The sequence below is a fragment of the Leuresthes tenuis genome, unplaced genomic scaffold (assembly GCF_036924035.1).
Source record: "Leuresthes tenuis unplaced genomic scaffold, fLeuTen1.0.hap1 SCAF_138, whole genome shotgun sequence".
Taxonomy (NCBI): Eukaryota; Metazoa; Chordata; class Actinopteri; order Atheriniformes; family Atherinopsidae; genus Leuresthes; species Leuresthes tenuis.
This window is the reverse complement of record NW_027325492.1, coordinates 59,186-84,025: the sequence shown is the minus strand read 5'-3', so window position 1 is coordinate 84,025 and position 24,840 is coordinate 59,186. Positions and strand designations below refer to the sequence as shown.

The window sequence follows — 24,840 nt, the reverse complement described above, 5'->3', positions numbered from 1 at the left end:
AATTGCTTGAACGAAACGCGACACCGAATGAGCGGTCAGAACAAAGCCTCAATACGGTGTTCCTGTGGTGTTTTTATAAAATGCGGTGAAAAAAAAGGTGTGAATGCCCCATAGAAAACTAAAAGGTGGAGCGGAAGTGTTCGGCTGCAAGAAGGTGTGAATGTCCGACTATATTTGGTGAAAAGCAGGTGAAGCAAGGTCTGAATGCCCAACCTTACATCATCAAAAGCGAGATCAGAGGTTTTTGGCTGCAAGAAGGCCATAGTTTGCCAAAAGTGGGTAAGGTGCGAATGACCGACTAAATATCAACAAAAGTGGGGGCGGAGGTCTTCGGATGCAAGTGGGTGGGAATATCCCACCATAGAAGTATGGTGGAGAGGAAGCTGTGAATGGCCGACCATAGTTTGCAAAAAGCGGGTGAGAAAAGGTGCGAATGTCCAACCATACATGATCAAAACAGGGAGCGGAGGTGTTTGGCTGCGACAAGGTGTGAATGTCCACCCATAATTAATGAAAAGCGGGCAACAAGTAGGTTCGAATGCCCAACCATACATCATCAAAAGCAGGAGTGGATGTGTTCGGCTACAAGAAGGTTTGAATGTCCGAGCATAGTTTGTAAAAAGCTGGTAAGAAAAGGTTCGAATGCCTGAACATACATCATCAAAAGCAGGACTGGATGTGTTCGGCTACAAGAAGGTTTGAATGTCCGACCATAGTTGGTAAAAAGTGGGTATGAAAAGGTTCGAATGCCCAACTTCGGCTGAAAAAAACTGTGTTCGGCTGCAAAAAGGTGTGAATGTTTGACTAAAGTTTGTAAGACAAGGTTCGAATGCCTGACAATGTATGATCAAAAGCGGGAGCGGAGGTGTTCAGCTGCAAGAAGGTCTAAATGTCCATCATTAATTGCTAGAAAACATGAAAGAAAATTTTCGAAAATCAATCTGCACATGATCATAATTGGGAGAGGAGGTGTTCAGCTGCAAGAAGGTGTGAATGTCCTACCATAATTGCTGAAAAATGTGTTAGAAACGGTGCCAATGCCCAACCATACATCATCAAAAGAAGAAGTGGATGTGTTCTGCTACGAGAAGGTTTGAATGTCCGACCATAGTTTGTAAAAAGCGGGTAAGAAAAAGTTCGAATGCCCGAACATACACCATCAAAAGAGGGAGCGGAGGTGTTCCGCTGTAAGATGCTGCGAATGTCCGACCATAGTTGGTAAAAAGCGGGTAAGAAAAGGTTAAAAAACCGGACTGTACACAATCAATAGCGGGAGCGGAGTTGTTCGGCTACAAGAAGGTCTGAATGTCCATTAATAATTTCTAGAAAACATGAAAAAAAATTTTCGAATATCCAACCGCACATGATCATAAGTGGGAGAGGAGGTGTTCAGCTGCAAGAAGGTGTGAATGTCCACCCATAATTCCTCAAAAATGGGTAAAAAAAAAAGGTGCGAATGCCCAACCATACATCATCAAAAGCAGGACTGGATGTGTTCGGCTACAAGAAGGTGTGAATGTCCGACCATAGTTGGTAAAAAGTGGGTATGAAAAGGTGCGAATGCCCAAATTCGGCTGCAAAAAACTGTGTTCGGCTGCAAAAAGGTGTGAATGTTCGACTAAAGTTTGTAAAAAGCGGGTAAGACAAGGTGCGAATGCCTGACAATGTATGATCAAAAGCGGGAGCGGAGGTGTTCAGCTGCAAGAAGGTCTAATTGTCCATTATTAATTGCTAGAAAACTTGAAAGAAAATTTTCGAAAATCAATCCGCACATGATCATAAGTGGGAGAGGAGGTGTTCAGCTGCAAGAAGGTGTGAATATCCTACCATAATTGCTGAAAAATGTGTTAGAAACGGTAAGAATCCCGGACCATACCTCATCAAAAGCTAGAGAGGTGGTGTTCGGCTACAAGTAGGTGTGAATGTCTGACTAAAGTTCAAATATATTAACAAAAGCGGGAGGAGAGGTCTTCGGATGAGTGGTTGAGAATTTCCAACCATAATCTATAAAATGCGGTGAAAAAAAAGGTGTGATAGAAACCTAAAAGGTGGAGCGGAAGTGTTCGGCTGCAAGAAGGTGTGAATGTCCATCTATAGTTGGTGAAAAGCAGGAAAAGCAAGGTCTGAATGCCCAATCTTACATCATCAAAAGCGAGATCAGAGGTGTTTGGCGGCAAGAAAACGGGTAAGGTGTGAATGACCGACTAAATATCAACAAAAGTGGGGGCAGAGATCTTCGGATGCAAGTGGGTGTGAATATCCCACCATACAAGTATGGTGGAGAGGAAGCTGTGAATGGCCGACCATAGTTTGCAAAAAGCGGGTGAGAAAAGGTGCGAATGTCCAACCATACATGATCAAAACAGGGAGCGGAGGTTTTTGGCTGCGACAAGGTGTGAATGTCCACCCATAATTAATGAAAAGCGGGCAACAAGTAGGTTCGAATGCCCAACCATACATCAACAAAAGCAGGAGTGGATGTGTTTGGCTACAAGAAGGTTTGAATGTCCGAGCATAGTTTGTAAAAAGCGGGTAAGAAAAAGTTCGAATGCTCGAACATACACCATCAAAATTGGGAGCGGAGGTGTTCCGCTGTAAGACGGTGTGAATGTCCGACCATAATTGGTAAAAAGCGGGTAAGAAAAGGTTAAAATACCCGACTGTACACAATCAATAGCGGGAGCGGAGTTGTTCGGCTACAAGAAGGTGTGAAAGTCCGACCATGGTTTGAAAAACGCGGGTAAGACAAGGTGCGAATGCCCGACAATGTATGATCAAAAGAGGGAGCGGAGGTGTTCGGCTGCAAGGTCTGAATTTCCAACCAATAATTACTGAAAAATGGGTAAGAAAAGGTGTGAATGCCCAACTATATATCATAAAAAGCAGAAGTGGATGTGTTCGGCCACAAGAAGGTTTGAATGTCCGACCATAGTTTGTAAAAGCGGATAAGAAAAGGTTCGAATGCCCGAACATACACAATCAAAAGAGGGAGCGGAGGGGTTTCGCTGCAAGAAGGTGTGAATGTCCGAGCATAGTTTGTAAAAAGTGGGTAAGAAAAGGTTCGAATGCCAAAATATACACCATCAAAAACTGAAGCCGAGGTGTTCGGCTGCAAGTAGGTGTGAATGTCAGATCATAATTTGCAAAAAGCTGATGAGAAAGGTGTGAATGACCGACAATAATTACTGAAAAATGTGTTAGAAAAGTTAAGAATGCCGGACTATTCATCATCAAAAGCAGAGAAGAGGTGTTCGGATGCAAGAAGCTGTGAATGTCCAGCCATAATTACTCAAAAACGGTTAAGAAAAGGTAGTATTGCCAGACCATAAATGATCAAAACAGGGAGCGGAGGTGTTCCGCTGTAAGAAGGTGTGAATGTCCGACCATAATTGGTAAAAAGCGGGTAAGAAAAGGTTAAAATACCCGACTGTACACAATCAATAGCGGGAGCGGAGTTGTTTGGCTACTAAAAGGTGTGAATGTCCGACCGTAGTTGCTAAAAAGTGGGTAAGAAAAGGTTAAAATACCCGACTGTACACAATCAATAGCGGGAGCGAATGTGTTCGGCTACAAGAAGGTGTGAAAGTCCGACCATGTTTTGTAAATAGCGGGTAAGAAAAGGTGCGAATGCCCGACAATGTATGATCAAAAGAGGGAGCGGAGGTTTTCGGCTAAAAGAAGGTCTGAATGTCCAACCATAATTTGTAAAAACCGGGGAAGAAAAGGCTCGAAAGCCCGACTATACACCATCAAAAGCGGGAGCAGAGGGGTTCAGCTGCAAGAAGGTCTGAATGTCCATCAATAATTGCTAGAAAACATGAAAGAAAATTTTTGAATATCAAACCGCACATGATCATAAGTGGGAGCGGAGGTGTTTAGCTGCAAGAAGGTGTGAATGTCCACCCATAATTCCTCAAAAATGGGTAAAAAAAAAGGTGCGAATGCCCAACCATACATCATCAAAAGCAGGACTGGATGTGTTCGGCTACAAGGTTTGAATGTCCGAGCATAGTTTGTTAAAAGCGGGTAAGAAAAGGTTCGAATGCCCGAACATACACCATCAAAAGAGGGAGCGGAGGTGTTCCGCCATAAGAAGGTGTGAATGTCCGACCGTAGTTGGTAAAAAGCGGGTAAGAAAAGGTTAAAATGGCCGTCTGTACACAATCAATAGCGGGAAGGGATGTGTTCGGCTACAAGAAGGTGTGAAAGTCCGACCATAATTCCTGAAAAATGGGTAAAAAAAAGGTGCGAATGCCCAACCATACATCATCAAAAGCAGGTGTGAATGTCAGATCATAATTTGCAAAAACCTGATGAGAAATGGTGAGAATGCCCGACTATACACCATCAAATGCGGGAGCGGAGGTGTTCGGCTGTGAGTAGGTGTGAATGTCCGACCATACTTGCTGAAAAATATGACAAAGCAGTTTTCACTTGGTTTGAGTGAAGGAATTCATTTTATATAGAAATCCGAAATTGTGTAGAACTCGTGGAAATAAGTTTATTCTCGGATTCCTAAAGGTTTAGTGTTGTTCTTTGGTATACTGCAAAGTAATACTTTTTATTTTGTTGTGTATAGTCGGGCATTCTCACCCTTTCTCATCAGCTTTTTGCAAATTATGATCTGACATTCACACCTACTTCCAGTCGAACAGCTCTGCTCCGAACACCTCCGCTTCCGCTTTTGATGGTGTATGGTTGGGCATTCGCACCTTTTTTTTACCCATTTTTCAGGTATTATGGGTGGACATTCACACCTTCTTGCAGTTGAACACCTCCTCTCCCACTTATGATCATGTGCGGTTTGATTTTCGAAAATTTGCTTTCATGTTTTCTAGCAATTATTGATGGACATTTAGACCTTCTTGCAGCTGAACACCACCTCTCCCGATTTTGATGATGTATGGACCGGCATTTTTACCTTTTGTAACACATTTTTCAGCAATTATGGTTGGAGATTCACACCTACTCACAGCCGAACAACTCCGCTACCGCATTTGATGGTGTATAGTCGGGCATTCTCACCCTTTCTCATCAGCTTTTTGCAAATTATGATCTGACATTCACACCTACTTCCAGTCGAACAGCTCTGCTCCCGCTTTTGATTATGTTTGGTTAGATATTCGAACCTTTTCTTAACTGCTTTTTACAAACTTTGGTCGGACGTTCACAATATCTTGCAGCCGAACACCTCCGCTTCCGCTTTTGATGGTGTATATTCGGGCATACGAACCTTTTCTTACCCGCTTTTTACAAACCAAGGTCGGACTTTCACACCTTCTCTTAGCTGAACAACTCCGCTCCCTCTTTTGATTGTGTACAGTCGGGTAATTTAACCTTTTCTTACCCGCTTTTTACCATCTATGATCGGACATTCACACCGTCTTACAGCGGAACACCTCCGCTCCCTCTTTTGATGATGTATGGTTAGGCATTCGCACCTTTTTTTTTACCCATTTTTGAGGAATTATGGGTGGACATTCACACCTTCTTGCAGCTGAACACCTCCTCTCCCACTTATGATCATGTGCGGTTGGATATTCGAAATTTTTTCTAGCAATTATTGATGGACATTCAGCTGAACAACTCCGCTCCCTCTTTTGATGGTGTATATTTTGGCATTCGAACCTTTTCTTACCCGCTTTTTACAAACCATGGTCGGACTTTCACACCTTTTAGTAGCCAAACAACTCCGCTCCCTCTATTGATTGTGTACAGTCGGGTATTTTAACCTTTTCTTACCCGCTTTTTACCAATTATGGTCGGACATTCACACCTTCTTTCGGCGGAACACCTCCGCTCCCTGTTTTGATCATTTATGGTCTGGCAATACTACCTTTTCTTACCCGTTTTTAGGTAATTATGGCTGGACATTCACAGCTTCTTGCAGCCGAACACCTCTTCTCCCGCTTTTGATGATGAATTGTCCGGCATTCTTACCTTTTCTAACACATTTTTCAGCAATTATTGTCGGTCAATTCACACCTTTCTCATCAGCTTTTTGCAAATTATGATCTGACATTCACACCTACTTGCAGCCGAACACCTCGGCTTCCGCTTTTGATGGTGTATATTTTGGCATTCGAACCTTTTCTTACCCGCTTTTTACAAACCATGGTCGGACTTTCACATCTTCTTTTAGCCGAACAACTCCGCTCCTGCTATTGATTGTGTAGAGTCGGGTAATTTAACCTTTTCTTACCCGCTTTTTACCAACTATGGTCGGACATTCACACCTTCTTACAGCGAAACACCTCCGCTCCCTCTTTTGATTGTGTATGTTCGGGCATTCGAACCTTTTCTTACCCGCCTTTTACAAACTATGGTCGGACATTCAAACCTTCTTGTGGCCGAACACATCCACTTCTGCTTTTGATGATGTATAGTTGGGCATTCATACCTTTTCTTACCCATTTTTCAGTAATTATTGGTGGACATTCAGACCTTCTTGCAGCTGAATACCTCCGCTCCCGCTTTTGATGGTGTATAGTCGGGCTTTGGAGGCTTTTCTTCAACGGTGTTTACAAATTATGGTTGGAAATTCAGACCTTGCAGCCTAAAATCTCCGCTCCCTCTTTTGATCATACATTGTCGGGCATTCGCACCTTGTCTTACCCGCGTTTTACAAACCATGGTCGGACTTTCACACCTTCTTGTAGCCGAACAACTCCGCTCCCGCTATTGATTGTGTACAGTCGGGTTTTTTAACCTTTTCTTACCCACTTTTTACCAACTACGGTCGGACATTCACACCTTCTTATGGCGGAACACCTCCGCTGCCTCTTTTGATGGTGTATGTTCGGGCATTTGAACCTTTTCTTACCCGCTTTTTACAAACTATGGTCGGACATTCAAACCTTCTTGCAGCTGAACACCTCCTCTCCCACTTATGATCATGTTGGGTTGGATATTCGAAAAAATTTTTTCATGTTTTCTCGCAATTATTGATGGACATTCAGACCTTCTTGCAGCTGAACACCTCCGCTCCCTATTTTGATGGTGTATATTTTGGCATTCGAACCTTTTCTTACCCGCTTTTTACAAACCATGGTCGGACTTTCACACCTTTTAGTAGCCAAACAACTCCGCTCCCGCTATTGATTGTGTACAGTCGGGTATTTTAACCTTTTCTTACCCGCTTTTTACCAATTATGGTCGGACATTCACACCTTCTTTCAGCGGAACACCTCCGCTCCCTGTTTTGATAATTTATGGTCTGTTAATACTACCTTTTCTTACCCGTTTTTAGGTAATTATGGCTGGACATTCACAGCTTCTTGCAGCCGAACACCTCTTCTCCCGCTTTTGATGATGAATGGTCCGGCATTCTTACCTTTTCTAACACATTTTTCAGCAATTATTGTCGGTCATTCACACCTTTCTCATCAGCTTTTTGCAAATTATGATCTGACATTCACACCTACTTGCAGCCGAACACCTCGGCTTCCGCTTTTGATGGTGTATATTTTGGCATTCGAACCTTTTCTTACCCGCTTTTTACAAACCATGGTCGGACTTTCACACCTTCTTTTAGCCGAATAACTCCGCTCCCGCTATTGATTGTGTAGAGTCGGGTATTTTAACCTTTTCTTACCCGCTTTTTACCAACTATGGTCAGACATTCACACCTTCTTACAGCGGAACACCTCCGCTCCCTCTTTTGATGGTGTATGTTCTGGCATTCGAACCTTTTCTTACCGACTTTTTACAAACTATGCTCGGACATTCACACCTTCTTGCAGCGAAACACCTCCGCTCCCTCTTTTGATTGTGTATGTTCGGGCATTCAAACCTTTTCTTACCCGCCTTTTACAAACTATGGTCGGACATTCAAACCTTCTTGTGGCCGAATACATCCACTTCTGCTTTTTATGATATATAGTTGGGCATTCACACCTTTTCTTACCCATTTTTCAGTAATTATTGGTGGACATTCAGACCTTCTTGCAGCTGAACACCTCTGCTCCCGCTTTTGATGGTGTATAGTCGGGCTTTCGAGGCTTTTCTTCAACGGTGTTTACAAATAATTGTTGGAAATTCAGACCTTGCAGCCGAACACCTCCGCTCCCTCTTTTGATCATACATTGTCGGGCATTCGCACCTTGTCTTACCCGCGTTTTACAAACCATGGTCGGACTTTCACACCTTCTTGTAGCCGAACAACTCCGCTCCCGCTATTGATTGTGTACAGTCGGGTATTTTAACCTTTTCTTACCCGCTTTTTACCAATTATGGTCGGACATTCACACCGTCTTACAGCGGAACACCTCCGCTCCCTCTTTTGATGGTGTATGTTCGGGCATTCGAACTTTTTCTTACCCACTTTTTACAAACTATGGTCGGACATTCAAACCTTCTTGTAGCAGAACACATCCACTTCTTCTTTTGATGATGTATGGTTGGGCATTCGCACCTTTTCTTACCCATTTTTCAGGAATTATGGGTGGACATTCACACCTACTTGCAGTCGAACAGCTCTGCTCCCACTTTTGATTGTTTGGTTGGATATTCGAACCTTTTCTTAACTGCTTTTTACAAACTTTGGTCGGACATTAACACCTTCTTGCAGCCGAACACCTCCGCTTCCGCTTTTGATGGTATATATTCGGGCATTCGAACCTTTTCTTACCCGCTTTTTACCAACTATGGTCGGACATTCACACCATCTTACAGCGGAACACCTCCGCTCCCTCTTTTGATGGTGTATGTTCGGGCATTCGCACCTTTTCTTACCTGCTTTTTACAAACTTTGGTCGGACGTTCACACCTTCTTGCAGCCGAACACCTCCGCTTCCGCTTTTGATGGTATATATTCGGGCATTCGAACCTTTTTTTACCCGCTTTTTACCAACTATGGTCGGACATTCGCACCATCTTACAGCGGAACACCTCTACTCCCGCTTTTGATGATGAATGGTCTGGCATTCTTACCTTTTCTAACACATTTTTCAGCAATTATTGTCGGTCATTCACACCGTCATTGGAGACGTCCTTTGAGTGAAGGAATATATTTCCCCATTCCAAGTCTGAGAATGGGAAACAGTAGTGAAAAAATATGTGCGCCTACTTTATTGGCTGTGTCGCTCACTCCAGAGCAATTCGATTTTTTTAATGTTTGTGGTGCTCGCCCTCTCATTTCCTTGGCCAAACCTACACACTGGCATTGACAAGGTGTGGGAGAGTTTGTTGCTACATGTCAGAAAGAAACAGATTGGACCGTTTCACCTGCTGATCCAAATTTGATGTTTTCTGAACGATTGTCAGCATACAAAAAACATTTTTGAGTACAATGCATTGTCAAAGAACTGTGGAATTAATTCCTACCACAGAATCACATTTTTCAGCAACTTTTGTTGGTCATTCACACCTTTCTCATCAGCTTTTTGCAAATTATGATCTGACATTCACACCTACTTGCAGCCGAACACCTCGGCTTCCGCTTTTGATGGTGTATATTTTGGCATTCGAACCTTTTCTTACCCGCTTTTTACAAACCATGGTCGGACTTTCACACCTTCTTTTAGCCGAACAACTCCGCTCCCGCTATTGATTGTGTAGAGTCGGGTATTTTAACCTTTTCTTACCCGCTTTTTACCAACTATGGTCGGACATTCACACCTTCAACATGCCCTTCAATGTCCACAATTTTGGCGTCACGAACAGGATCCCTCGACTGGTGTCTCTGGACCGGACCGCAGTGCATGGCCAGCCTGGACTGAATGAGCTGTTCCAGCCTCATACCTCCAAGGCCTTTTCTGAGAGAGAGGACTGGCAGGTCCTTTTCCTGAATATCAGCACTGGGATCATTTTTTAAATATGATAGTCTGAGACGATAGGACTGCTTTTTAGTTTTTATTTGAATAAAAGAGGGTTTCCCGGTTGTGTCATTAGTGAGACAGAGATTTCATGGGTAAGTGAAACTTTTGAAGCAGTCCGAAGAAGTGTGAAGTACTCCGAAGAAGTGTGAGTACAGATTAAAGGTCCTCATTGGAGACGTCCTTTGAGTGAAGGAATATATTTCCCCATTCCAAGTCTGAGAATGGGAAACAGTAGGTCTCAGACTTTTGACCCTACCGGGGGACCTAAGCATGTTGAAATGAAAAAGAAATATGGTCCAGAGGTTTTCCACCTGAAGGTTCTTTTAGTATGTTAGAAATAAGAAAATTAGAAGAAAGGTTTTGCAAATATGAGAAAGAGATGAAGCAAAAAAAAGAAAATTAAGTTTAAATAAGAAGTAAGAAAGGTATAGAATGTTGGAAAAAATAAAGTGTATTAAGAGAAAGAAAGGAAAATGTTAAACAAATGCCATGACGGAATGATGATAATAATTTAGTATGTGGACGAAAACATAATTCAGCTCTGATTAAGACTGAATCTTCTTTTAAACCACCACCATATTCCACTGATAACACTTTTTCTCCTTCTGCACCTCTTTACCCCACCCTGAGCGCTCTCGCTGTGCCGGATCCAGACCTGGACTCCTGCCCTCCACGACGCCTGCAACAACAACAGCCAGCCCTGCCACAAGCCTCTGGCTCTCGGGAAGAAGGGACTTCTTCCATCCTCCCTCGGGAAGAAATTCCATCATTCTCACAACATCAGTTACATAGGTCTGATGATGAGGAAAAGGAAGACGTTTGGTTCTCCAGCGTACCTGCCCAAGAACTTTTAACGCAAGTGACAAAAATCCTTTACCCACAATCTGGACTTCAGAGATCTAAACGTGAGAAAAAACAAAACCAGATTCAAACCATGCCTATGGTTAAAGTTGCAGTTCCCACTGGACCATTACTGGTTTATCGACCCTGGACTGAGACTGACATCATGGAAGCATAACAATGCTTACCAGATCCAGAGATTTCTGGACCCCATTTTGCTGACGAGTTGCGAGATTTCTGCGCACAATTCTGCCCGACCGGGGTTGAATTGCGTCGCATATTGGCAAAAAAGTTCAAACTGACCGACCTCTGCAAAATAGAGGCCAGTATGCTACAACTGGATTTGCGACCTACCAACAGTGAACGAGGACATAATGATAATGCTCAATATTAAGCAGCCATCCAAAGACTGTGTCAAGCCATCACCACTCAATTTCCAACCAAAATCAATATGTCCCACATTTACACCTGCAAACAGAAACCCAATGAAGGGACTGATGATTTTGTACACCGCATCCTTGAGGAAGTCAGCAAGCACAGCGGTCATCAGAGACCAAGGGATTTGGGTAATGAATCAGGACCATGGGAGAGTATTGCATGCAATGCAATAATTAAAGGCCTCATGCCAGATGTCGCCACTGAAGTAAAGAACATTTACGTGGGATGGTGTGAGGGTCCTCGTTTGGCTGACGTTCGCCGATATGCTCGCCATGCTCATAACCAAGTTGAGACGCGTAAGACAACCAAAAGGGACAAGTGTGAAAAGGAGCTGCATTTGGCAGCCATGACCATGTATTACGCAGTTGGTGTAAACAGAGGACGAGGCCGAAGTTGAAGACGTGGACGTTTTGAAGCATGTTTTTAATCTGAAAAAGATTTGTCTTCGATACCCATGTTGGCTGAAGTGCCCAATGATCTTTGGGCGAAGAGCAAATATGATGTGGGGTTGTTTATTGTTGAAACTAGATTAGAAATAGATAAATATGAAGGACAAAGCAGTTTGAACTTGGTTTGAGAGAAGGAATTAATTTTATTGCAAAATCCGAATTCATGCATAACTCGTCAAATAGATAGTGAAGTGTCGTTCGTGAGCGATTCGTTCGATATGAACAAATTTTTTATATGACTCGGGAGTAACGTGTTGTCTCAGTGAGTGATTCGTTCATTTTCATGCAGTACCCTTCCTCACCACATGGCAGGCGGCAGCTTCATAAGCTCAGTCAGCAGGACAGGAAACAGTATTGATTCGTTCATGACTCAACTCCTCGACTGACGGGTCCTCGCACAGGAAACAGTATTGATTAGTTTACGACTCAACTCCTTGGGTCTTCGTTCATTTGTCACGTTTTAAATTCTACGTTTCATTTGACAGGCTGAAGAGCAGTAGGCACAACAGTTCGTTCACAAACCGCATCGTTAATCTCATAGACTATTCTACCATCAACAACTTGGAAACCACAATCGACTCTCTAGATGCAGAAAAAGCATTTAATGGAGGGAACTGGAAATTTTTATTCGCAGCATAAAACAAATTCGGGTTTGGGTCACACTTCATCAACTGGATAAGGATATTATATAGCTCCCCAAATGCAAGTGTCAGGACAAATGATCAAACTTCTCCAAGCTTCAGTCTGCAGAGAGGTACAAGACAGGGTTGCTCACTTTCTCCCTCACTTTTTGCTATTTTCATCAAACCTTTAGCAGCTGCTATCAGACAAGATAGAAATATTAAAGGCATCCAACCCCAAAATATTGAGCATAAAATAAGTCTTTATGCTGATGATGTATTATTTTTCCTTCAGAACTCAGAGACGTCTCTCACTCACACGATCACACTCATAAATAAATTCTCGGCACTTTCTGACTACTCTATCAAATGGTCTAAGACCACAGTTCTGCCCATTAACTGTAGGGTCCAGAATATACCTGCGATCACTTTACAGTCAGGAAATATTAGATATTTAGGCATAAACATTTCCTCCAGGCTCTCAGAGCTAACAAAGCTAATTTATGTGCAATTATTAAAGACAGTAGAGGACAATCTCTCTCGTTGGAAGTCCTTACCTATATCACTTATGGGGAGAGTTACAACCATTAAAATGATGATACTACCAAAAGTTAACTATTTGTTCTCAATGATCCCCATAAAACCAACCTGCTACTTGGTTTAAGTCACTAGATTCATGCATCTCCAAATTTCTGTGGAAAAACAAACCACCACGTATTAGTTTAAAAACCCTACAGAAGACCAAGGACAGTGGTGGATTAGATTTACCTAATTTTCAGCACTATTCCTTAGCCAATAGGTTACAATATATATCAAAATGGTTTAAACCTTGTTGTTGTCACAGTTCCCAGAGACGTTGTAATCGTTGAGGATTCTATATTCACCCCCTCATTAGAGGCACGTGTTGCAGATTGATGACACTGAATCTTCTTCTCTGTTCATTGCTGGCATCATTCCCAGCATCGTAAGTGTTCGTGGCATTGTTAGCCTCTTCTTCTGGATCTTGATATCGAGCATCCTTTTGTATTTCTGGTTTGTAAGTCCTCTCTCTTCGTTCACCGGAGTCTTCGTCTCTTTGTCCTTGAGTTTTGTGATTTTTTCTTCTTTTGATGCCTTGACACAGTGTGACAGGTGATACCACGTGGGAGATCCTTTAACTTGGACTGCTGTCCCTGTGCTGCGAAATGGCTGTGCTGCTCAAATGGTCTCTCCTTCATCATATACACAGTTATTTATACATCACCTTCCACCATGAAGCGTTGTCCCTTTTTGTTTCTCTCTTTGTTCTTAAAATGCTGTTATGCATGTCTAAACCAATCCATTAAACTAGATCATTTTGGCAGTAAAGCGATCTACAATGTGCTTGGTCGCAAAGCTGCTCATCTGTGGTAAACAGCTCTTCAGAAAGGCATTCTTCAATTGATTTCACTAATTTTATGTAATAATTTTGTGATTTCCTACAAAACTACACTTCTTCTCCCATCTGTCTGAGTATTTAATATTGTCTGGGTCCCGTTAAAACATGTATTTTTCCCATCTAATTCCTTGTTTGCTTTAAAACAAGTATTCCCCATTTTCTATCCCTTCAGTAGCCAACCAGTTTGTATGGAGTACACTGGAGCAACTTGACTGATCAGTAAAACACTGCTTTTGTTGTCACCGCAAGGCTTCCCCCGTCGGTTGTTTCACTGAGACACTACTGAGTAACTACAACTCAACACAGTTTATACACATAACATTCATATACATACTAACAAACAAACAAACAATAATTTATCGCAATTTTCTCATCTCTGTTTGAACGTACACCCAGGTAAATATTCCTGTAGTCTTCTCATACCGACTATGGACCCATTCATTGTTTAACTTCACTGTTTTGCAAATCCTAATTGAATATTACACATTGACATTGAACTTTACTGGATAAGCAGGTCTTCATTGCATTCAGCAGCCTATATGTGAGCATCTATGTGTAAGCTGTTCTTCTTTGCATTTATCAGCAGCAAGCAATTCTTCACTGCACATGCATATGTAAATAGTAAAACAATTCCAATGTGTTAGCGAAACCTTCTATATCACAGTGGTTTCTAAGATCTATTTTAAGTTCTTTGCCATCAGTGAGATGACATAGTTTACAAAGTGTGTCAAATTATCACTGAAGATCTTTTCAGGAATTTCAAATCTAGAAATGAGTTATTTTACGCGTGATTTTGCTACTGAGAGTGCATCTGCTTGTGCACATGGAAATATTTCAGACCATTTGGTAAAAACCTCTGTTGTCACTGAGCAGAATCGTTTCCCTTAACATTAATTTAGTTCAATGAAATCTACACAATAATGAAATAATGAAATACAAACAAATATGTTGAAAAAGATAAACTGGCTTAGGGAATTATCTTCGTTTTGGTCTTAGATTGCCCTGTGGAATGTATTTTGCACATATTTGACCTGCTAGACAAAACTTTATTCATTTATTTATTCTAAAAAAAAAATTCAATAATTAGTAAAACCATATGCTGTAAAAACCTTGTTCATTATTGCTTCCATCCCTCCTGTTGAGACATGACATGGTCCGTGGCTCAATACTGCAGCATATTTAAACAAATTCTTTGGCAGTATGGTTTTCCTTCTGGTCATTCATACGAGTCTATTGTAGATGGCAATTGAATAACATCTAATAATGCTAAAATATTTGTAGTTTATACATTTAGCTGTGGATGTCAACATACCTGTTTTTCCAATGCTGTGTTAACACATGTACAGTTGAGAAGGCATACTGACTGTCAGTGTAAACGTTAACAACCTTTTTGTTATTTAATTTACAAGCTTCAGTTAAAGCTACCAATTCGACTGCTTGAACAGAGTAATTTTTTGGTAGTTGGTGTTTTAAGAAAACTTCAGTTTCTGTTACTACTGCAAATCCTGTAGCATTTGTGCCATCAGGGTTTTTTGCTTGACCTGTTGAATAAATATAGTTATTTCTGCATTTTCATAACGTATATCAGTTAAGTCTGGCCTGGGTAAAACACTGATGGTTATTTCTGACATGCAATCATAAGGCTTTCCATCTGTGGGGTAGGTAGCAGTGTGGATGGATTAAGTGTAGCACATCTCTCGACAACAAGGTGTGGCTGTGAAAGAAGAACTGTTATGTAGGAGAGATGTCTGCTAAAGATATTTTGTTAAGTAACCATATCACAGCCACTGCATGAGGTACCTTAAGTGTTAATGGGTGAAATAACACCATTATTGTTGATGCCTGCACTGCCAATGGCTTCTGGCCATTGATTCAAAAGTACGATCTCGTCCCTGTTTCCCCCTTTCAGTGGACACTTGCCCCTAATTACCGCAATTCAGCAGGGGGTCTTTCATTAGGAGTACTGGACTCCCCCGTGCACGGTTTCAGCTCCGACCCTGGAAAGCGGAAAAAACGTTGAGATCTGGTTTGAGGACCCAATTGTTGAGAAAAGTCTCTCAATGAGACTCAGAGTTGCTGGAGTCAGTTAATGCAAATGTTTAATCTTGCAGCAAGTTCAAGAATGTGTGTGTGAATGGGTGTATGTGTGCGAACGTGTGTGAGTTTGTGTATGTGAGAGTTTAATGAACCTGTTATCCACAGGCAGGTCTTAACTAGTATGGCACAGGTCCAGCCTGTCTCATCTTTTTTGGAAGGTCCAGCGCTCGGCCGTAACCCTTCTGTCTGTTTGGACTCTCACATACTTTCGGTTAATCATAGAAAAACGAGAACAAAACTTTTTAGCCCCTTAAATTCATAAAACAGACATGGTGCAGTTATTTCCATTCTAGAAAATAAGAGTAATCACCACCATTCCTATAAATTCTGGATATTCTAACAATCTGAATCTTTTTTAAATGTTCGATGAAGCCCTTTGCTGTTCTGTTTAGAGACTCAGCTGATCATAAACCAAGTTTTGCTCTTGAACCAAGCTTCTAAACTCTTCACCTTTTTCATTTCTCAGTTAGTATTCACTTTAAAACTGATTAAAAGAAAAATTAAATGAATGCCTATCAACAAATGTGGGATCTAAACTCTAGTGCTTTCTCTAAAATAATTTCCTTTCTCAATTCAGAAATGTGTGTGTGTAAGTCACAACACCCGTGACACCAAAACGGCTTTCTTTTCTCTCTTTTCTCTACACTCTGCACTGTGAGCACACACACCAAATCAGAAAGGCTTTTTTCTCTCTTTTCTACATTATGGACTGTGGGGACACAAAACCGCTCTCTCTCTTTTTTTTTTTGATTGTGTGCCAGGGCGTTGTCTCACGTATTAGATTATGCTTAAGATACGAATGGGTTTATCAGTCACATCAGAATCCATACATACTGATCCTCCCGTAATAAAATGGTCGGATCTTATCAAACACACTTTGTTTCTTGTGACAAGTCAGCGAAACAGCGTATACACGTCAAGACACTGAATCAAGTTTGCCAAAAGAACTCATAAGTTTGGCAGTATTGCTCTGCCGTCAGCAATCATACACCCATTTTATTTTCATGAGACATGTGCAGGCACCTGTTCATCTACTGTTCTATCACTATGAATTAGTTTATCTATTATCAATAAGGATCCTTCTACAACTACTATCAAAGTATGTCCGGACTTCTTATGTTGTCAGTTGCTATATATGAATAAGTGGGTTGCTACTGAAAAGCATTAAGCATGTCACACAGCCCAAACATATAACATTTCAGGACACTTACACAACACATTCAAATCAAACAGTCAGACAACATACAAGAACATATACCCCAGCCGGCATTGCTCCCTGCCTATTTTCCTACAACTCACTATGTGTGCGCACACCTTTATTCACAAACTCTTCAACTTATACTCTTTTACCGAAGCTGCTACAGCTCGATTGGCCAAATACCCTTAGATCCTATTTCGGTGAATTTGACATCTGCCTTGTATGTAACAGATTAGCGGTTTAGCAGTTTTAATTTAGTTTGAGTGAAGGAATTCATTTTATAGCAAAATCCGAAATCGTGAAGAACTCATGAAAGTAAGCTTATTCTCGGATTCCTGAAACTTTAGATTTGCTCTTTCTTTTACTGCAAAGTACAACGTTGAGCAGCACTAATGAGTTGTTTCTATTTTTGGCAGGCTTTACCTTTGCGGATGAAGCCCTTTCTGTCTGTGCAAAAGAAATCTTGTTACTGTGCAGAGTGACTTCTCTGAGTAGAGTCGCCTTACTTGTTGCGACTGTGCCGATGTTCGAAGCTGGAGTGCAAAGTTGTTGCTTGAATGGTGCTCGCTGGAGCGTGTGGTAGTGTAAAGTTATACCATTTAAAAGGGCTGAAGAGTGCTCAGTGCAGCGGGTGGGCGGAGGTGCAAAGTGACACTATGGCCATAAAAAGAACACCGCTACAAGTGCGCATTGTGCCAGGAAGGGCCCTCGGACGTGAACCAGTGGACAGTTATCGCTTCTCGGCCTTTTGGCTAAGATCAAGTGTAGTATCTGTTCTTATCAGTTTAATGTCTGATATGTCCTCTATGCGAGACTACATATTAAATGGATTTTTATCAATAGGAGTTGAAAAAGGAGCTTGCTCCGTTCACTCCAAGCATAGACCCGGTACTGCAGTGCCGCTGGGAACGGTGCGGTCTCCTCTGCTCTTGTGAAAAAGCAAACAGCGGTGCAGGATGGAAGTTTCAGGGAGCCTAAGATGAAACTTTCTTTTAATCTGCTGATAAAAGAGAGTGAATGCGAAGCAGACTTTAACACGGCTCTGGGAGCGAGCCGAGTGCGGGCTAACCGGGAGAATTGCTTGAAAGAAACGCGACACCGAATGAGCAGTCAGATCAAAGCCTCAATACGGTGTTCCCGTGTTGTTTGTGGCTGCCTTGTCTTTTGCACAGAGTAAAAGACAAGGCAGCCATCGAATAGGGCCCGATTGTTCCTACTTGGTCAGCTGAGGAGCAAGGGGGGGGAGCAAGCGTCTCAACCAAGCAAAGCTCACCATGGGGAAGGTGGCTATGCCAACTAGCCTGATGCCCTGCTCCCGCAGTGATGGATAATCATACACTGGTTTCTCTTCATAATGTACAAGTCTTTCGCCTTTTACTAAAGACTTCCGTGGAGAGCAGCACTAATGAATTGTTTCTATTTTTGGCAGGCTTTACCTTTGCGGGTGAAGCCCTTTCTGTCTGTGCAAAAGAAATCTTGTTACTGTGCAGAGTGACTTCTCTGAGTAGAGTCGCCTTACTTGTTGCGACTGTGCCGATGTTGCTTGAATGGTGCTCGCTGGAGCGTGCGGTAGTGTAAAGTTATACCATTTAAAAGGGTTGAAGAGTGCTCAGTGCAGCGGGTGGGCGGAGGTGCAAAGTGACACTATGGCCATAAAACGAACACCGCTACAAGTGCGCATTGTGCCAGGAAGGGCCCTCGGACGTGAACCAGTGGACAGTTATCGCTTCTCGGCCTTTTGGCTAAGATCAAGTGTAGTATCTGTACTTATCAGTTTAATATGTGATATGTCTATGCAAGGACTACATATTAAATGGATTTTTATCAATAGGAGTTGAAAAAGGAGCTTGCTCCGTTCACTCCAAGCATCGACCCGGTACTGCAGTGCAGCTGGGAACGGTGCGGTCTCCTCTGCTCTTGTGAAAAAGCAAACAGCGGTGCAGGATGGAAGTTTCAGGGAGCCTAAGATGAAACTTTCTTTTAATCTGCTGATAAAAGAGAGTGAATGCGAAGCAGACTTTAACACGGCTCTGGGAGCGAGCCGAGTGCGGGCTAACCGGGAGAATTGCTTGAAAGAAACGCGACACCGAATGAGCAGTCAGATCAAAGCCTCAATACGGTGTTCCCGTGTTGTTTGTGGCTGCCTTGTCTTTTGCACAGAGTAAAAGACAAGGCAGCCATCGAATAGGGCCCGATTGTTCCTACTTGGTCAGCCGAGGAGCAAGGGGGGGGAGCAAGCGTCTCAACCAAGCAAAGCTCACCATGGGGAAGGTGGCTATGCCAACTAGCCTGATGCCCTGCTCCCGCAGTGATGGATAATCATACACTGGTTTCTCTTCATAATGTACAAGTCTTTCGCCTTTTACTAAAGACTTCCGTGGCGAGCAGCACTAATGAATTGTTTCTATTTTTGGCAGGCTTTACCTTTGCGGGTGAAGCCCTTTCTGTCTGTGCAAAAGAAATCTTGTTACTGTGCAGAGTGACTTCTCTGAGTAGAGTCGCCTTACTTGTTGCGACTGTGCCGATGTTGCTTGAATGGTGCTCGCTGGAGCGTGCGGTAGTGTAAAGTTATACCATTTAAAAGGGTTGAAGAGTGCTCAGTGCAGCGGGTGGGCGGAGGTGCAAAGTGACACTATGGCCATAAAACGAACACCGCTACAAGTGCGCATTGTGCCAGGAAGGGCCCTCGGACGTGAACCAGTGGACAGTTATCGCTTCTCGGCCTTTTGGCTAAGATCAAGTGTAGTATCTGTACTTATCAGTTTAATATGTGATATGTCTATGCAAGGACTACATATTAAATGGATTTTTATCAATAGGAGTTGAAAAAGGAGCTTGCTCCGTTCACTCCAAGCATCGACCCGGTACTGCAGTGCCGCTGGGAACGGTGCGCTCTCCTCTGCTCTTGTGAAAAAGCAAACAGCGGTGCAGGATGGAAGTTTCTTTAATCTGCTGAGAAAAGAGAGTGAATGCGAAGCAGACTTTAACACGGCTCTGGGAGCGAGCCGAGTGCGGGCTAACCAGGAGAATTGCTTGAAAGAAACGCGACACCGAATGAGCGGTCAGAACAAAGCCTCAATACGGTGTTCCTGTGGTGTTTTTATAAAATGCGGTGTAAAAAAAGGTGTGAATGCCCCATAGAAAACTAAAAGGTGGAGCGGAAGTGTTCGGCTGCAAGAAGGTGTGAATGTCCGACTATATTTGGTGAAAAGCAGGTGAAGCAAGGTCTGAATGCCCAACCTTACATCATCAAAAGCGAGATCAGAGGTTTTTGGCTGCAAGAAGGCCATAGTTTGCCAAAAGCGGGTAAGGTGCGAATGATTGGCTAAATATCAACAAAAGTGGGGGCGGAGGTCTTCGGATGCAAGTGGGTGTGAATATCCCACCATACAAGTATGGTGGAGAGGAAGCTGTGAATGGCCGACCATAGTTTGCAAAAAGCGGGTGAGAAAAGGTGCGAATGTCCAACCATACATGATCAAAACAGGGAGCGGAGGTGTTTGGCTGCGACAAGGTGTGAATGTCCACCCATAATTAATGAAAAGCGGGCAACAAGTACGTTCGAATGCCCAACCATACATCATCAAAAGCAGGAGTGGATGTGTTCGGCTACAAGAAGGTTTGAATGTCCAAGCATAGTTTGTAAAAAGCGGGTAAGAAAAGGTTCGAATGCCCGAACATACACCATCAAAAGAGGGAGCGGAGGTGTTCCGCTGTAAGACGGTGTGAATGTCCGACCATAGTTGGTAAAAAGTGGGTATGAAAAGGTTCGAATGCCCAAATTCGGCTGCAAAAAACTGTGTTCGGCTGCAAAAAGGTGTGAATGTTCGACTAAATTTTGTAAAAAGCGGGTAAGACAAGGTGCGAATGCCTGACAATCTATGATCAAAAGCGGGAGGAGAGGTCTTCGGATGAGAGTGGTTTAGAATTTCCAACCATAATCTATAAAATGCGGTGAAAAAAAAGGTGTGATAGAACACTAAAAGGTGGAGCGGAAGTGTTCGGCTGCAAGAAGGTGTGAATGTCCGACTATATTTAGTGAAAAGCAGGTGAAGCAAGGTCTGCATGCCCAACCTTACATCATGAAAAGCGAGATCAGAGGTGTTTGGCTGAGAGAAGGCCACAGTTTGCGATGCAATAATTAAAGGCCTCATGCCAGATGTCGCCACTGAAGTAAAGAACATTTACGTGGGATGGTATGAGGGTCCTCGTTTGGCTGACGTTCGCCGATATGCTCGCCATGCTCAGAACCAAGTTGAGACGCGTAAGACAACCAAAAGGGACAAGTGTGAAAAGGAGCTGCATTTGGCAGCCATGACCATGTATTACGCAGTTGGTGTAAACAGAGCACGAGGCCGAAGTCGAAGACGTGGACGTGTGAGAGAGGAGGTCGAAATGGGCCACGCCAGAGCTATGATCCGAATATTTGTTTTTACTGTGGCCAGACTGGACACTGGAAGAAGGACTGTCCACAGCTGAAAAGTGATGAAATTTGGCCAAAGGCTGACTGAGGGTGGGAGGCAGGTTCTGGACGTCACGCGGCAGCGGAGCCTCCACTAATGGGTGATAGCACAAACACACTCACACATTTTTCCTGCTCTGTGTAGTGAAGAAACGCTTGCCGACTGTGATTCACGTAGTAAAGTTTTGCATGCTAGTTCCGTCCTAGAGCAAAGATATTTCTCTCAGAATATAGGAACATGTTCATCAGTAGTGACGTCAGGGGAGTTTGATTGTCCTCCAAAGTTAAGTGGAAACCACGTTTACTCTATGTCTGCATCAGGCCAGGTTGTGAAGGAGAAAATGATATCGCCCATTGCGTGTGTCACTCCCGATGGGCTCTCCTTCAAACACTCATTTTTGTTATCGGAGTTGTGTCCCATTAACCTAATGGGCTGTGATCTCATGTGTAAATTAGGCATTATTTTAACTTCTACACCAGAGGGTATTAACGTTATGTTACAGTCTGACAAAGTTTTCACAGCAGTGCAGTTTGATTCATCTGCACTTACATATGCTTATGAGTGGAAACTTCCCAGTTCTCCTTTTTCACAACAACTAGTGGAAGAAGCAAAAGCGTTAGTTTCACCCCTTTCTGATTTCATGCAACCTGCTGATTTGCACTGAAGATCACACATTTCTTTGGGGCCTGACAATGACTATGAGAAGAAGTGAAAAAATATGTGCGCCTACTTTATTGGCTGTGTCGCTCACTCCAGAGCAATTCGATTTTTTTAATGTTTGTGGTACTCGCCCTCACATTTCCTTGGCCAAACCTACACACTGGCATTGACAAGGTGTGGGAGAGTTTGTTGCTACATGTCAGAAAGAAACGGATTGGACCGTTTCACCTGCTGATCCAAATTTTATGTTTTCTGAACGATTGTCAGCATACAAAAAAATATTTTTGAGTACAATGCATTGTCAAAGAACTGTGGAATTAATTCCTACCACAGAATCACATTTTGAAGCATGTTTTTAATCTGAAAAAGATTTGTCTTCGATACCCATGTTGGCTGAAGTGCCCAATGATCTTTGGGCGAAGAGCAAATATGATGTGGGGTTGTTTATTGTTGAAACTAGATTAGAAGTAGATAAATATGAAGGACAAAGCAGTTTGAACTTGGTTTGAGAGAAGGAATTAATTTTATTGCAAAATCCGAATTCATGCATAACTCGTCAAATAGATAGTGATGTGTCGTTCGTGAGCAATTCGTTCGACATGAACAAATTTTTTATATGACTCGGGAGTAACGAGTTGTCTCAGTGAGTGATTCGTTAATTTTCATGCAGTACCCTTCCTCACCACATGGCAGGCGGCAGCTTCATAAGCTCAGTCAGCAGGACAGGAAACAGTATTGATTCGTTCATGACTCAACTCCTCGACTGACAGGTCCTCGCACAGGAAACAGTATTGATTAGTTTACGACTCAACTCCTTGGGTCTTCGTTCATTTGTCACGTTTTAAATTCTACGTTTCATTTGACAGGCTGAAGAGCAGTAGGCACAACAGTTCGTTCACAAACCGGATCATTAATCTCATAGACTATTCTACCATCAACAACTTGGAAACCACAATCGACTCTCTAGATGCAGAAAAAGCATTTAATGGAGTGAACTGGAAATTTTTTTTACAAACTATGCTCGGACATTCAAACCTTCTTGTAACCGAACACATCCAGTCCTGCTTTTGATGATGTATGGTTGGGCATTCGCACCTTTTTTTTTACCCATTTTTGAAGAATTATGGGTGGACTTTCACACCTTCTTGAAGCTGAACACCTCCTCTCCCACTTATGATCATGTGCGGTTGGATATTCGAACATTTTTTTTCATGTTTTCTAGCAATTATTGATGGACATTCAGACCTTCTTGCAGCTGAACACCTCCGCTCCCGCTTTTGATGGTGTATAGTCGGGCTTCCGAGCCTTTTCTTCCCCGGTTTTTACAAATTATGGTTGGACATTTAGACCTTCTTGCAGCCGAAAACCTCCGTTCCCTCTTTTGATCATACATTGTCCGGCATTCGCACCTTTTCTTACCCGCTTTTTACAAACCATGGTCGGACTTTCACACCTTTTAGTAGCCAAACAACTCCGCTCCCGCTATATATTGTGTACAGTCGGGTATTTTAACCTTTTCTTACCCGCTTTTTACCAATTATGGTCGGACATTCACACCTTCTTACAGCGGAACACCTCCGCTCCCTGTTTTGATCATTTATGGTCTGGCAATACTACCTTTTCTTACCCGTTTTTGAGTAATTATGGCTGGACATTCACAGCTTCTTGTAGCCGAACACATCCACTCCTGCTTTTGATGATGTATGGTATGGCATTCGAACCTACTTGTTGCCCGCTTTTCATTAATTATGGGTGGACATTCACACCTTGTCGCACCCAAACACCTCCGCTCCCTGTTTTGATCATGTATGGTTGGACATTCGCACCTTTTCTCACCCGCTTTTTGCAAACTATGGTCGGCCATTCACAGCTTCCTCTCCACCATACTTGTATGGTGGGATATTCACACCCACTTGCATCCGAAGACCTCCGCCCCCACTTTTATTTATATTTTACTTCACTTTTACTTGATATTTAGTCGGTCATTCGCACCTTACCCGCTTTTGGCAAACTATGGCCTTCTTGCAGCCAAAAACCTCTGATCTCGCTTTTGATGATGTAAGGTTGGGCATTCAGACCTTGCTTCACCTGCTTTTCACCAAATATAGTCGGACATTCACACCTTCTTGCAGCCGAACACTTCCGCTCCACCTTTTAGTTTTCTATGGGGCATTCACACCTTTATTTTCACAGCATTTTATAAAAACACCACAGGAACACCGTATTGAGGCTTTGTTCTGACCGCTCATTCGGTGTCGCATTTCTTTCAAGCAATTCTCCTGGTTAGCCCGCACTCGGCTCGCTCCCAGAGCCGTGTTAAAGTCTACTTCGCATTCACTCTCTTTTCTCAGCAGACTAAAAGAAAGTTTCATCTTGGGGTCCCTGAAACTTCCATCCTGCACCGCTGTTTGCTTTTTCACAAGAGCAGAGGAGAGCGCACCGTTCCCAGCGGCACTGCAGTACCGGGTCGATGCTTGGAGTGAACGGAGCAAGCTCCTTTTTCAACTCCTATTGATACAAATCCATTTAATATGTGGTCCTTGCATAGACATATCACAACTTGGTTTGAGTGAAGGAATTAATTTTATATCAAAATCCGGAATTGTGTAGAACTCGTGAAACTACGCTTATTCTCGGATTCCTGAAAAGGTTTAGTGTTGTTCTCTCCTATCCTGCAAAGTACAACGTTCTTTTTTGTTTAAAGCTATTTGGACATGGATAAATATGAAGGACAAAGAAGTTTTAACTTAGTTTGAGTGAAGGAATTCATTTTATATCAAAATCCGAAATTGTGTAGAACTCGTAAAAATAAGCTTATTCTCGGATTCCTAAAGGTTTAG

At 42.7% G+C, this 24,840-nt stretch overlaps 5 non-coding genes and 1 pseudogene across 5 annotated transcripts; 5 read left to right on the top strand and 1 right to left on the bottom strand.

Annotated features, from left to right (window-relative positions):
- The first annotated feature begins 17,609 nt into the window (after nt 1-17,609).
- Nucleotides 17,610-17,799, top strand: LOC140287483 (U2 spliceosomal RNA). Its single transcript, XR_011911640.1, has one exon. It is a non-coding gene; the product is annotated as a U2 spliceosomal RNA (small nuclear RNA).
- A 411-nt stretch (nt 17,800-18,210) lies between these two features.
- On the top strand, nt 18,211-18,324 carry LOC140287477 (U5 spliceosomal RNA). Its single transcript, XR_011911635.1, has one exon. It is a non-coding gene; the product is annotated as a U5 spliceosomal RNA (small nuclear RNA).
- A 275-nt stretch (nt 18,325-18,599) lies between these two features.
- LOC140287485 (U2 spliceosomal RNA) lies at nt 18,600-18,787 on the top strand. Its single transcript, XR_011911643.1, has one exon. It is a non-coding gene; the product is annotated as a U2 spliceosomal RNA (small nuclear RNA).
- A 411-nt stretch (nt 18,788-19,198) lies between these two features.
- On the top strand, nt 19,199-19,312 carry LOC140287480 (U5 spliceosomal RNA). Its single transcript, XR_011911637.1, has one exon. It is a non-coding gene; the product is annotated as a U5 spliceosomal RNA (small nuclear RNA).
- A 275-nt stretch (nt 19,313-19,587) lies between these two features.
- LOC140287484 (U2 spliceosomal RNA) lies at nt 19,588-19,775 on the top strand. Its single transcript, XR_011911642.1, has one exon. It is a non-coding gene; the product is annotated as a U2 spliceosomal RNA (small nuclear RNA).
- A 4,654-nt stretch (nt 19,776-24,429) lies between these two features.
- LOC140287474 (U2 spliceosomal RNA) lies at nt 24,430-24,579 on the bottom strand (annotated as a pseudogene).
- Nucleotides 24,580-24,840: the final 261 nt, after the last annotated feature.